This window comes from Pantherophis guttatus, chromosome 1 (assembly GCF_059756535.1).
Source record: "Pantherophis guttatus breed Tessera chromosome 1, ASM5975653v1, whole genome shotgun sequence".
NCBI lineage: Eukaryota > Metazoa > Chordata > Lepidosauria > Squamata > Colubridae > Pantherophis > Pantherophis guttatus.
In genome coordinates this window covers 109,059,706-109,075,447 of record NC_142063.1, presented here as the reverse complement: position 1 = coordinate 109,075,447, position 15,742 = coordinate 109,059,706, and positions in this window count along the sequence as shown.

Genomic DNA, 15,742 nt, shown 5'->3' with positions numbered 1-15,742 from the left:
TAAGGTATCTACACATATTATCTTTATAAACCTATTTAGTATACTCAATGTGGTACACGTTTCTTGTTCAAATCCATTCTTCATAGATAATCTCTTCATTTTGTAGCCAGAATCCCATTTTATAGACACTGAATTCAACTTTTAGAGCTGAGACATGTTAATTAATGCATGGGAAAAACATTTATTATCTCCTGTTAATTTCAGCAAGAATAAATTCTTTCCTTTGCCAAGTTCACCGCTCTTAGAAGCCTATATGTTGACTGAATGAAGTTGTTAACTTTTAACTGCAATGCATAGTTCTATATTCAGTTTGGCTTTTCAGGGAGCATCAAATAACCTGAATTAGATGAACAAGCAATCTTTGTGTTTACAGAGTCCATCTTTTAAACTGCTGGATTAGGTTTTGGAGTAGCAAACACAATGGCCTTTATTACTGACTGCTACCCAAATTCCTCTTTTGAAGGGTCTTAATTTTTTTTCTCAGGCCTTCCATCTTTTCTGCCTTTCATCTTATTAGTTAAAGCTGTTGGTCATTAGAATTTGCAATTAAAGCATTTTAAAAAGCCCTACCAGGCTTCATTCTTGTTTTTTTCCACATAGGATACATAGATTTGCATTTCACCTATCACAGGAAACCATACACTTCTCTTTTATGTCTGAACTCAGTAGCCATGCTTCAGAGCAAAGAAATAGCTCTGGAAGATACTGAAGTTACCTATAAAGTAATAAAGATGGAGAATGAATGAATGAATGAATGAATGAATGAATGAACGAATGAATAATCATCACTTGGAATGAAGCCAGACATTGAATAGCAAAAAAGAAAAGAAAACAAGAATTCCCTATTAAATGAATTATGGCATAAATGTGGAGATAACTATCAGGCTAAATGCACCATAGCATTTGCCATGTATGAATAGATCCACATGGAGATGGCATTGTCAAGAACTTCACTTTAGGCTGGAAGAGGAGAAGAAAGAAGGGCACATCAGAAGCAGTGCGGGGGAGGGGGTGTTGTTTGTTACATTTCATTATAAGTATAAATGCATTTTTTTAAATAAAAAAAAAAATCCAGTGAACTCCGCTCTGAGTAACTACCACTTAAAGCCTCTACGGACTGTGTCACCCTTTTTAAACCAGAAAATATGGCTGGTAGCCAGCCTCACTATTTTTCCCACCAGCTCTAATGAACCTGATGTAACCGGCTTTCCGTACATTTCATTTCTCTTCTAAAGCTGTAGGCAAGATTCTTCCCACCCTTCAGTTTGGAGATCTTGCCTATTTGTGTATCCTCTCAGAAGCAGCGGCTTCCAGTTCATTCATGATAAAGCCAGAATATTGAAGGGGGGGACGGGACGCGCACGGGGAGCAGCTCTTGGCAGTTTCCTCAAGCTAAAGTTCTTCACTGCCACAATGCCCATATTTTGTCAATAGGCCCAGTGACAGCGCAGCTTGGCTCGAAGCCTGTAGCACGTGACCAGCCCTACTCTTTCAAATGCCATCCAGTTCCAGTTGTATTGCTGCCATAGCAAAGTTCCAGGATGGAATGGCACAAGAACCATGGGAATCAGTAGAAAGGGGAATGGGTCAGGATGCAGAAGGTGTGATTAAACATATGTAAATACATATGCATGCTTCACACACACATACACAGCATGTAAGTTCAATCAGAACAGAGCTGGAAGGGACATTGGAGGTCTTCGAGCCAGTCCCCCACTCAAGCAGGAGACCTTATACTCATGAAAGCAAACCTATGGCACGCATGCCAGAGGTGGCATGCAGCGCCCTCGCTGATGGCACACAAACTGTCATCCCAGTTCAGCTCTGCTGGGCATGCGTGCACGCCTCCCTCCGGCCAGCTGGTCTTCAGGTCTCTGCTGGGCATGCGCATGGGTGGGGCATGTTCAGGGGGGGTGCATGCATGGGGGCAGGGCGCATATGGGGCCACGCGTGCATGCACAGGGGCGGGGCGCATGCTCAGGGTGCATGCACATTGCATTTTGGGGGTTTGGGCATGCGCGCACATGTGCACGCTTTGGGCGCTCAGTCCGGAAAAGGTTAGCCATCACTGCCCTCTACCATTTCAGACAAATGACTGTCCAGTCTTTTCTTAAAACCCCCCAGTGATGAAGCAGTTACAACCTTTGAAGGCAAGATGTTCCCCTGGTTAATTTCCCTCACTGTAACTATTTCTTGTCTTTCCCTGCTACTTCCTGTCAGAGATCTGAGCTGGCACTTGCCCAGCAAATCAGACTGGAATTAAGGTAAGATTTTATTCAGAATCTTGTTGGGGTATTTTTTCAATCCATTCCATTTTTAGACACAGCAAGCTGTGGCACCATGCAGGCCAAAGGAGTAGGAAACCAGAATCTGTAATAAATTCAGACTGACAATTCTGACTGGCAGTATATTCCCTGCTTGACATCTCTCTGCATTAGGGAGAAGGTTATCTGCCTTCTCCCTAATGCTGTCAACCAAAATCTCAGCAATTCCTGCAAACCTATTGCAATAAAGGAGATGTTAACAATGGGAACTCATATATGTCCTGCACTTTTTGCACCAAGGTAAGGGCTCATGTCCTTTTTGAAATTTCCCTCACTGAGCTAGTAAGGAGCTCAAAATGGAGACATGGAATCTTGACACGAAGCCTGATTTAGACAAGGAAGAAGCAACCTATTGCGTTGGATTTAGAATGGCAGATTGACAGCTGCTCTCCAGACAATTTACCCTATCTTTCTCAAGCAAGATCTTCCTTAACATGTAGCCAAGGAGATCACACCACTCCTCCCTCTCTAGGAAAAAAATCTTTTGTTCTCTTGAAGCAGTTTTGGAGAGAAAGAGACAGCCAAGAAGGTAGCTACTGCGGCTGTGAAAGATTGTTTCTGGGCTCTGATAAAAGTCTACGAGAAGCTAGGAAACAGGCCACAGATATAAAAATGTCCTTTGAGTTTCAGGCATCAGGTCATACCAGAATTTTTACCATATGGAGAGCAACTGTCCAGGGATGGCTGCTATAGAAAAAGAGGTGGAATCAAAATAGTTTCAAGTCAGAATCTATAAACTGAGAGCACTGGGTTCATGTTGGCTTTCAACAGAGTCACAAGCAGGACAGTGAGACACCCCTGCCTCCTCACGTTTAAGCTCTAAGTCCTATCCCCACCTCTACCTTAGTCACGAGAATGTGTAAGTCATGACAACTTGCGGCAGAATGGCAAAGCAAGGCATACGATCAGAGGCGCGGTAGGCTATGCAAAGTTTACATTCCCACAGAAACTGAAAAGAGTGTCTCAAGTGGCCAAATCCAAGCTAAATGTACTGCACTGAGTAAATTTCATAAAGCTTGCCAGACTCTTTGGGAGAGATTACTGTCAGGTTCTTCTACTCCATGATTCCAAACAGGCTGCAAAGCAACTGTTTTGTTGATATCAAAATCCCTGTTCTCTTAGGAATAACTAAAAGTGAAAACACCTTAAAATTAACCTTGAAAGGAGGCTTGACTGAGCAGAAGCAATAATGGAAAGAAGTCAGTGTGGATGTAAATTCTGTAACCAGCTAATTTGAGAGGACTGGTGTTGTGTCCTGTAGTGATGAAGGCATTGAGACACCGGAGTTTAGTACTGTCACTCTCTCTCAACCTTAGGAAGAAGGCACTGTCAAACTCCTTCCACAAACCCAGTCTATACAGACCAGGGGTGAAATCCAGCAGGTTCTAACAGGTTCTGGAGAACTGGTAGCGGAAATTTTGAGTAGTTCGGAGAACTGGCAAATACCACCTCTGGCTGGCCCCAGAGTGGGGTGGGAATGAAGATTTTGTAATATCCTTCCCCTGGAATGGGGTGGGAATGGAGATTTTGCAATATCCTTCCCTTGCCACGCCCACCAAGCCATGCCCACAGAACCAGTAGGAAAAAATTTTGGATTTCACCCCTGATACAGACTAACAATCTGCTGCTGGAATCAATTTTGGTGTAATATGTGAATATCTTCCTCATCATCCCTGGTAGAAAATAAATCATTATGTGCACTAGAACTGTAGAAAAATCCACCCCCTCTGAAAATTCAATATGGCCAGTTTATAAATGATGATCAATCCATCCCCTGCTATATAGGCCTGTTCAAAAGTATCTCATTCCTACCTCATGGGTTTACAATCATATGATTATAATTTCACTCATGTCACTGAGTCACTGAGTCACTGACAGCTGACTGAAATACCACATGAAGCTGCTGCTGGACAAGTGCATCTCAGGTATGTGCGAATCAGCTAGAAGAGTTGCTTCATTGTGAAAACTTGCTTCATAGTTTTTTTCCCTTCTCATGCTTTCAACAGAACCAGGAACGCAGAGAATGCTCATTATGAATACCCCTCTGCCAGAAAAGATTTTTCTCTCACTGGATGTCCTTCCTCATTTAAAGGAGTGCAACTAAACTATATCTTTTCTATATCTTATGTTCAACAAGCTGCCTGTTGTACTTTTCCATTGCTCCAAGACCTGGAACATCCGTAGGAAAGTCAAATAAAGGTGGTGCTTCAATACAGGGGTGGGTTCTAAATTTTTTACTACCGGTTCTATGGGCGTGGTTTATTTTGTGGGCATGGCTTGGTGGGGGTAATGTAACTGGGTGGGCGTGGCCATTTTTTTTTACTTTTAAAAGCATTTTTTCTACAACCTTCCTTAAGAAGTTGCAGAAAAAATGCTTTTAAAAGCCTCTGACGATCCCAGCTGAGCCGCACGATCATCAGAGGCTTTTTTTTTTTACTTTTAAAAGCATTTTTTCGGCCAAAGAGGTTGTAGAAAAAATGCTTTTAAAAGTTAAAAAAAAAAGTTAAAAAAAGAAAAGCCTCTGATGAGGTGGGTAGGGTAAGCAAACGGCGACTGGGCCGGGGACCGGTTCAGGGGCGTGGCCAGCCAATGTTATTACTGGTTCTCTGAACTACTACAAATTTTTACTATTGGTTCTTGCAAACCGGGAGCAACCCACCACTGCTTCAATCACACTGTCATGGCTGCCATGTTGACTTTTTTGATCACACCCTGTGAACATCTCTGTCCAAGACATACAACTCAGTAGTAGATTTTTATGTTGCTCTCTTTAATGAGACTTCCAGCGAAATTTACTCAGTGCGATACTTTTAGCTTGGGTTTGGCCACTTGAGACATTCTTTTCAGTTTCTGTGGGAATGTAAACTTTGCATAGCCTACCACGCCTCTGATCGTATGCCTTGCTTTGCCATTCTGCCGCAAGTTGTCATAACTTACACATTCTTGTGACTAAGGTGGAGGTGGGGATGGGACTTAGAGTTTAGGTGAGGAGGCAGGGGTGTCTCATTGTCCTGCTTGTGACTCTGTTGAAAGCCAACATGAATCCAGTGCTCTCAGTTTATAGATTCTGACTTGAGTTGAAAGTAAAGAACTGGAGGTCTGCAAGAATAACAACCCAAACAAGCAGATGTAATTGATTAGTAACACACAATCCCAGGCAAACTTTAATCAATAATAATAATCTAATATACTAGGCTGATATTCTCAGAGGATCACTTATTCTCATGCAGGCTGTTTACACAATGCTTAAGCATGCTGTAAGTGGCAGCTTTTAAGCAACTTTAATGATCATCTCAAAATAAAGCTCAGCAGCATCTGACCTGCTTGTACTTAAATGAATAGGAGACTATCCACAGATCCCAGGGCTGCAGACTGAAGAAGAGGAAAGCAAAAGGCAGGAAGGATGAATCACTTCTGTCATTGCTTTTCCAAGAAACCATCAGGAGCCGAGCTTGACTCAAGGATGTTATTATCTTGACAATATTCTAAATATCCTATTGTCCATTGTGTTGACGTACGTTGTAGCAGATTTCCTTAACCTGGTTTTATACTTGCCTGAAAAACAACCTCACCATAAAAGCTCAAGCAAAGTGGTGGGAGCAATTCAGGTCACAGAGTACAATGTTCTTTAACAAAGAGCCCATAGTTTCTACTTTCTCTGCATGTCACCCCATTGGAGATACCACCTCCTCCCCTCCACCCCACCCTTCCAATGTAGAAATGGTATTAACTGCTCTGGTAGATCCAAATGTCTTCTCACAATGATTTAACTTCTGGACACCAGGATGTTGGTGAGCAAAATCTGAAGAATTATATAAGAGTCTATAAACATTCCTTTTAAAAAGCATCTGAAAACATTCTTCCATAAACAAAACAGGAGCTAATTAGAGATACTGATTTACTAAAAGATACGGGAAAAAACAATTCTGCTCATAGTAAATGGATATTGAACTAATATGTCCTTATACATTCCACATTGAACTGTATTAATTTGAATTCTTTGCATAGTGTAGGACATCCGTTTTTTACTGATAAGGTACTTGTAATCTGTCTCACACATAATCTGCATCTGCCTAATGATCTTGTCTTCCCTTTCCTCACCACTTCCTCTCAAATCACCCAAATTTTAATCCTATATCTGTCTAGCTGCATCTGACGAAATGACTTCTAGCTCACAAAACTTTTTTTTAGCTATCACAGATGAACATGATTCCCCTACTATGGTTAGAAAGTCGATTAAATCACTATTATTTACTTACATGACCGCTGGACTAATGAATTGAAATATCATGTCCTAGTAAATCAGTAGAAGGATTTTTGTATGTATCAATTCATAAAATAGGTTGAAATGCATTGCTTTGAATACACTGGACAAGTGGGAGAGTATTTATTAAGGATTGGTTATAATTGGTTGCAATTCCCTTGATGCTGGTGATTTAATTTGAGTCATATTAACTAATTAATGGATTAATGTCACATTAACATTAATTTATATGGTTTGGTCTTATAGCATGTCTATCAGTTCCTGAATTTTTTTTCCTATGCACAAGCTGCTGTTTTCTCTCTCCTTCCCAGGAAGCTTTAGAATTCTAAAATTCTTGTCACATTTCCTTTTGTGCATTTTTCTTTAGTGATGTCAGCTGGCACAGAATACTATTGCTTTTGTTTTCTGTTCCAACACTGTGTCTCACTCAGAAGGCTCCCTGATGGCTTTGCTCCCCAATTTGAAAATATGCCAGAGAAGATATTACTTCATGAGGACTTCACACAAGATTTAATTGATAAGACTGAGAAGCTGTAGGCTGCTGCAGAGATTGTTGATGGTGAAAGGCAGACATACATAGAACCACACACTTGTCCTCAATCTTGGAAGTAAGATAAATGCAAATACCCTACTCTTACATCTATAAGCCAATTTAGTCTAGTGGCTAAGGCACCAAGCTAGAAAGTGAGAGACTGTGAGTTCTAGTCCTGCCCTAGGTGTAAAATCTGGCTCGGTGACTTTGGGCCATTTAATCTTGACCCAATAGGGTTGTTATGTGAGGAAAATAGGAGGAGAAAGAAGTATCAGACTTGCCAGTTTGAGTTATTTCTTGAAAATAATAAAATGGTGGGATAAAAATAAAAAAAGCAAGAATGTTTTTCATTTAAAAAAATGTTTATTTTCTACCTTATTGGGCAGGAATCATTAAAAAAATAGGACAGTTCTTGCCACAGTACTGGCTTTCACTATAAAGAGAGGAGTCACCTAGCACTTCCCTGATATTTAGCCTTGAACAAAATTTAACTTTGAATTTGGCAGCAGGGGAAAAAAATCCAGAGTCCAACTGATTCATCATTTGCTCTGGTTTTCTCTTATTTACATAGGTTCTGCTTCCATCTTTAGCCTAGCAATTCAAGGGTCACTGAAGTCTAAATTCAAATACAATATGTTTATTTTTAGCCTGATTGCCTTTCGTAGATTCTTTCCATACAATTGATCTTTTGTACTCTTGAGAAATTGCCCTTGCACAATGCAATGGAAACAGATATTTCACTGTGATCCTGGCTCCACTTTTAGCCGCAGCCGCTAAATCCTACCACAGCTCAAATTAAGATACTGACTAGTTTTAATCAAAGGATGCTTTCCTTCACAGAAATTCCTGCAGGGATGAAGAAAGCAAATCAGAGGCTTTAGGTGATATAAAGAAGTATATCGCTGATCAAGCAGCTCTGTTTAACAGGGCTTGTTCTGAGTGCCATTGTCACTCCTAACACAAATGGAAAAGCTGAACCAGATGCCCATCACAACTAAGTCCTTGATCTAAATGAACAATGGGGTCACTTGGAAACAGGCTATTGGACAGACTACATCATGTAATCCCAGTGATCATTCATATTGTCAGGCTCAGATTTCTCTAGTAAGGCCTGAACAAAAAGCTGCTGATGGCTGGTAGGCATAGATGGAAATGAGGACAGTGCAGTCTCAAATGACATCTTCAGCAAGGAAGAACAGGGATGTTTCATTGATAGTAGTAATTGTTACAAACATGTGGATTCTGAAGGTTTCTGCTTCTGGAAGTGGAAGAAGGCACAAGAGATTGATGCTTTCCAGGCATCGGTATAGTCTTCCAACATAATTAAAGCTCTATTTGGCATAGGTTATCTGCCTTTCTCTAAGGACATCTACCTATCCTACCAGGCAGTGGTGAAATTCAATTTTTTTTACTACCAGTTCTGTGGGTGTGGTTTGGTGGGCGTGGTGTGGTGTGGTGTGGCTTGGTGGGCACGGCTAGGTGGGCATGGCAGGGGAAGGATATTGCAAAATCTCTATTCCCACCCCATCCTGGGGCCAGCTAGAGGTGGTATTTGCCAGTTCTCCGAACTAATCAAAATTTCTGCTACCGGTTCTCCAGAACCTGTCAGAACCTGCTGGATTTCACCCCTGCTACCAGGTAAGATAGGATGGGCATGCTCCTGGTCCTTTCCCTAAAACCTTGTCACCTTATGGGAGTTAGGAATTGTGTCTTTTCTCTTTCTCTTTCAGCCCTATGGAACACTCTTCCCCTTAATGTTCAGCAGGCCTCTGTCCTTCTAGCTTTCCAAAAAGCACTGGAGCTGTTTTTACTTTTAAAATTTGCTGCCAGAATGATCAGCCAATATGCCCAAAAGCTAGTCAGTAATCATGAGACTTATAGTCCAAATATATCCATAGACTTCATGTCTATGGAAATTCTCAGTCATCCAGGTCATGGTTGTCCCAAAGGTGCTTTTTTCAAGAGGCAACTAGACTTTCTGGTTTTTCTTTGAAGACATTTCGCTGAAGAAGCTTCTTGGATGCCTTATTTATATTGGTCTATCCAGCAGAAGATTTCTTACAATTCACCAAGAGCTTTTCAGCATAGTTTGAGACAGGAGTCTTGTACAATGATGTCTGGGAATGGCTGGACTCTCTGCATGTATGTGCTCTATACCTCAGCCAATATCCACATTCCATCCTGAAATACTGAGCTTGTATGTATCATAGCCTTACATGTGTTTAGCTAGCCATTTGTATCTTAAATGTTACAATTCAGCCATGCACACTTGAGATAGAGAAGAAAGGCATACCCAAGCACCGAATAGCACACAGAGAAATTAGAATCCATCCTTTTCTCCAATAAGTTTTTGGCAAAGAGGTGGTTTTAACTTTTGGGTGCCCTACCTCTGTCTCTAAGAGACAGGAAGGCACTTTGGTGACACAAAAACCTCTCCAGCTGTGTCCTGTAAAAGGATGGGGATATCAAGACATTTCTGTAGATGTTGTGAACTGCCATTTTGTAGATACCCCTCTTGAACTGCCATTTTGTAGATACCCCTCTTGTCCACAATTGTTTTATCTGGGACTTTGGAAAGAACCACATTTGGAATATTGTGTTCAGTTCTGGTTGCCACAATACAAAACAGATGCTGAGTTCCTGGAAAGAGTGCAGAGAAGAGCAACAAAGACAATCAGAGGTCTGGAGGCTAAACTACCTGATGAATGGTTAAAGGAACTAAGTATGTCTAGTCCAACAAAGAAAAAGATTAGGGGTTGCATGATAGTTGACTTCTAGTACTTGAAGGGCAGTCAGAGAGATGATGGGGGTGAATTATTCTCCAAAACACCTGAGAGAAGGACAAGACACAATGATGGAAGTGCCTTAAAGCTTCCAAATCCTACCTGGAGCTAAGGAGAAATTTCCTGACATTGAAAGATATTAACCAATGGAATAGCTTGCCTTCCAGAGTTGGTGCCCCATCAGTGGAGGTTTTCAAGAAAAAATTAAACATTCATTTATCCAGGATGACATAAGGATTTTTGCCTTGGACAGGGAGTTGGATCAGAAGTTCTCTGGGGTTGCAGCCCTATGATTCTGTGAGATTATAAATTCCCACCAGAGACCTGCATACTTTTGTTGACCTAATAATGCAAGCAGGGTGACTTGGGGGAGCTGTCAGGGAACAAAAATGATGGATTCCAAGCCAAGATTTGCCTTTTAAGGCTTTCTGCTGGACAAATAAAGGCGTGGGGCCTGGCCTTGACAACCTTAGAACTTTGAGCCCTTTGTTCAACTTAATGAGTGCATCATATTCTGCATATAGAGTGTGTAGAGATGATAATCAGTAATTCTTACTGGTTGAAGTCCCAAATGCCAGTATCTTCATCCTTAATGGCTGAAATAACTGGGAGTGGATTATAGCCGACATTTTATTATGCATTCTATTTACTTTTGTCCCTGTGGGAATATGGTATTTTTAGAAATAAACAGCAGGGTGTCATCTGTAAATAAAACCAATTTATGTTCAACTGAATTATGTCCTATCCCATAGTTCTTCCAAGGCAGGCACCTACCTTGACTCTCCATCAGATGGAGGTATGGTTCCATCCGCAGCTAAAAATCAGAACTGTGAGTGACTGTTGTAAAAATAGAGAATCCCTGGACTTGTTCACTTGGCAACAATATGAAAGTGGTCTGACCCTTTTTTTGGCAGAAATTTCCCCCCCCTACTTGCTGGTTAGTTTAGACCTACAGCCTTAATCTCTTGGTCATTTTTCATCCAACTACTAATAGGCTCCAACCCTGATAAATTCTTTGATCTAGAATCAGTCAAGGTTGAGTAGAACTTTTCAAGTGCTACAAAGAAGTGGGCATGGGACAGATTAATTCCATTATTTGTAGAGCTAAAAGGGGGTCTTCTGAGTACAACTAGAAATTAAATTCTCATATAATGTAACAGGAATCTTCTCTTTACATTTCACTCCTTCGCTGACATTTCCTGTACTGAAAACCAACAAGACACTTCAATTAAGGACACAGAAATGGTTTGAAGCTACCAAGCTGCTATTGCTTTTCCTTTCATCTTTATCTTTGCTATGATTTGGCAAACTGGTGCCCTCCAGATATGTCGGAAATCTACCATGACTGAGAATTATGACACTGGAATTATGACTAAGTCCAACCCACTTAGATCAAGGAAGCCAAAAACTATTCTGCTTTTGCAATGACCAATGATATCCCAATTCATTTCTTTGTATGTGCACAAGGTTGTGAAAAGTCTTGAAGTCAACTGATCCAGCTCTCTTATTTCAGTCATTCTCTCGAAAATGAATTTTACTTGGAAGAAAGAAAGAGGGTGGAAGGGAAGGAAAGGAAAGGAAAGAAATAATCCCCTAACCACTAATTTGTCACTGCATGTCAGCTCATCCTCCTGTAGGCAATTTTTTTTTAAATTTGATTTATATGCCGCCCTTCTCCGGAGACTCAGGGCAGCTTACAATGCATTAAGCAATAGCCTTCATACTTTTGTATATTTATACAAAGTCAGCTTATTGCCCCCACAAACTGGGTCCTCATTTAACCTACCTTAGAAAGGATGGAAGGCTGAGTCAACCTTGAGCCTGGTGAGATTTGAACTTACAGTAATTGCACACAGCTGGTGTCAGCACTAGGATAAATGCATCTGACAGCTGGTGTTAATCACAATGCTTTTAGTCTGCTGAGCTACCAGGCCCGGTAAATTAACAGAGTAACAGAGATGTAAGGGATCTTGGAGATCCTCTGGTCCAAATTCCTGCTCAAGTAGAAGACCCTATACCAGTGATGGCAAACCTTTTAGACACTGCGTGCCCAAATTGCGTGTTTATGCCCAAACTGAAAGGTGTGTGCACGCATGTGAACGCACAGACATGTGCACATGCGCAACAGAGACCTGAAGATCAGCTTGCCGGCAGAAGGCGGGGCATCCCAACACTGGCAGTGTGGCAAGAGGTAAGATCTTTTTCTTTCATGAGCTTCTGTTTCATCGTTTGCAGGGAAACACAAGCTCATGAAAGAAGCGCCACAGAGGTCTGACCTGGGGTGATGGTGCACGTGCCACCTCTGGCACATGTGCCATAGGTTTACCATCACAGCCCTATACTATTTCAGACAAATGATTGTCCACCCTATTTTTTAAAACCTCCAGTGTTGGAGCATCTACAACTTCTGGAGGCAAGTCATTTCACTGATTAATTGTTCTGTCAGGAAATTTCTCCTTAGTTCTAGATTGGATGAATTCTACATTGACTGATTCCCAAAATGGGACAGCTGGAGTTTTGGACAGCTAGGCAGCAATCAGCTTCTATCATAGAGTTCCAGCAGCAGGATGATCATCTGACTTATAGCAGGGTTAGGAAAAGATCCCCAGCCCTCACATACGCTGAAAGACCAAGTGAGTGCAACATAAATGTTCATAAATGGCTCCTTGAAATCAAGAAACATGCCTGAGTCAGGACAGTAAAGAACGATTTGGGAGTCAGATTTTTGTTGGCAAATAATTTTTCTCCTGGGATCTCATTACCCAAATATGTGTTTCTTATAATTTCTTGACTGACTTTGGACTGGTGCAAGATCACTCTCAACTCTCACCCCCAGATCTAGATTTGCCTGCATAAAATCTTGGATTTCCCTAAAATACAGTCAGGGAAAATATAAAGCAGTTTTCAGAAATCCTAGTAACTTCAGTTGTGTTCCAACATTCCCGTTAGGAGGAATAATGAGAAATGGATCACTCCTGCAGAAGTAGTTGTGGGGTCAGTCATAGCTGGCTTTGCTTCTACCCCACATCATTTTTTTTACAAAAGGGAAAGAACAAGTTGGAAGCAAAGAACACTTAGGAAGCTGGCAATAACAAGAGAGGAAGGCACCTGTGGAGAAGAAGCTTTGCTCAAGGATGAAGTGTCCCGGTGAGCTCCATTTTGCCTGTGATCTATAGAGTTCTTCATCTCTGATCTGTATAGTGTCCTAGGAATTTTGTTGGCAAAGATAGCTAATCATCAAAATAGGTAAGATGGTCTACCAATGGCAACAAATGTCCATCAAAACTGCTCAGTACTTGAACAGCTAAGTAGAAAAGCAGGATAACCACGATTGCCCTAATACAATATTTTATCTTTCTTTTTAAAATAAAATAACTAGATGCTCTTGTCCATATAAACAATTGCACCTACAATATTATGTAAAGCTTCTTTTGGGGGAGTCATGCTGCTAAAAAAAGGAGGGTCTGCAGGAGGCCACTTAAAAAACAGTTCAGAAAAATGACAACTCAACTAACACTGGAGATAAAAGAAAAAGAAGACACAGAATATTTGAGAACTTGGGACTTGTTTTATCAATGGTTGGATAATAGAGATAGGAACTGGAACTGAAAAAGTATTATTATGTAAGCAAATTGACCCAGTCAATACACTGTTCACTAAGCACTTATGGTATGTAAAGAGAAAATATATAAATAAACTATTAAAAAAGAGAGAACTCAATTTGTCTTTTTAAGAAGTGTCGTTATTCTGTCTTATTGGTCAATCCTTGAAATATAGTTCCTAAAGTAAGGGACATGTTGCTCTCCAAATTCTTCCTCTGAAATGTGCTTTTCCAAAGCTTGTTGAGTTTCCCACACAGCAGGTCAAAATGTTGTGTACTTTTACACATGCATTCTTCTCGGAAAATCTTGACAAGTATTAAGTACCCCAGGAGTGCAGTCAGCCTTTCGTTTCTTACTCAGCCAGATTCAGCCTTCCATACTTTAATTCTGGTAACTTTTTAGAACATTGCTGGAAAAAAATCAACCTTTGGCATTTTTAGATTTAAAAAAAAAAAGCCAGCTCAAAACTTGTAGCAAACTGAGGATTGGCACACTGCAGCAGAAAAACAAGCTCTGCCTCCTAATAACTGACTAGGTTTCATTTACTGAAGTGGAAAAACGTACCACCTTTTACCTCCATTTTCCTGAGCAAAATGTAGGAGACCAGAGTTTTCACAGGGACAAACCTTCCTGTATGGCTCATAGTCAGGATTTGGAGCAATTGACTACTACTACCTTAAGGGGAAAAAAACACTTTTTTTTTGGTCTTATGTAGCCCCTCAACCTTTGCTACTTGACAAACACAGAAACATAGCTAATGTCCAATTAGTGTATTCTGACACAGGTTTGTATCTCCACAAAACCAGCACAATTGATCTCTACTTTTGGGGTTGGAGACGCTGATTGAAGCTGCGCCAGTACTGCCTGGAGATAAAGCAGCCTAGGAAATCCAGTTAACTGTCTGTCTCCCCAAAGATACAAATGGAAATAGACTTCTTCAATCTGCTACTCTCCAGAAAGGTTGGACTGCAGCACAATTTAGTTCCCTACCACTGAACTGTACTATGGTAGACTACAACTATCATTAGTTCCCATGATACTATGGTGGGAATGCTGAGACATGGGTGAGGCATGCAGAATGTTTTAAGTAGAATAATGACTGTAATTAAACATTTAAAAAAAATTATTCTCCAAAGCACCAGAGGGCAGGACAAGAAACAATGGTTGGAAACTAATCAAAGAGAGAAGCAACCTGGAATTAAGGAGAAACTTCCTAACAGTGAGGACAATTAACCAGTAGAACAGCTTGCCTCTAGAAATTGTGGGCGCTCCATCACTGGATGTTTTTAAGAAGAGTCTAGACTCTAGACAGTCACTCATCTAAAATGGTATAGGTTCTCCTGATCAGGGGGCTAGATTAGAAGAGCTCCAAGAGCCATTCCAGCTCATTCTATCATGATTTAATATACAAATTGAGCTGTTCCTTTGAGGGAGATGAGTCATGAAAGATGACACACATTTAGAATGGTTACTGGAAATCTGATGTAGCCCTATTTGCATTTTACTTTCTACGAGCTGATAGAACAAGCTTCTTTCAACTTCCTCCTGGCAAGCTAAAGGAAAGCCGCCATTTTTCTCAAGTGTGGGTAACCAGAGAGCTAAGGAATGGAACAAGGAAGTCTTCATAAGGAAGACTTAGTTACAGGGGAAAAAAACATGCTAACATTGCAGCTTGTTTGCTTTTTGGTTTTAACTACTTTGGAAACTACTTCTGTAAACACACCAAAATATTCTGCAGATGGAGAAATTTGATGGCAATGAAGAAATTGTCCAAGGACCATACTGAAAATATGCTTAGCTAACCCCCTTCCTCTCTTTCTCTTTTAAAACAAGTTAGTGATTGTTTTAAGAATCCTTCGCACATCCACCTGTTGATTGTCCTAATGGGGTTTTACAGTTCTAGCATTTTCCTGGACACTGAAAATATTGTAATAGCTGGCTCTAAGAACTGCAAGTAGAGGACAATAATTTTGAATCTTGCTCAAGTTGGTCATTCGGAAGGAATGTCTATGTGTTCTGTTTTATGTATTGTGTTAATACACAGATATTTTTACAACCCTGGCAAATTGTTTGAAGTGGACTTCGTAAGATCACTCACGGATACCTGAGTTTAATTATTAACAGATTAATAGAGTTGGAAGGGACCTTGTAGGTCTTCTACTCCAACCCCTTACCCAGGCAGAAGACCCTACACCATTTCTGACAAATGGTAGTCCAATCTCTTTTTGAAAGCTTCC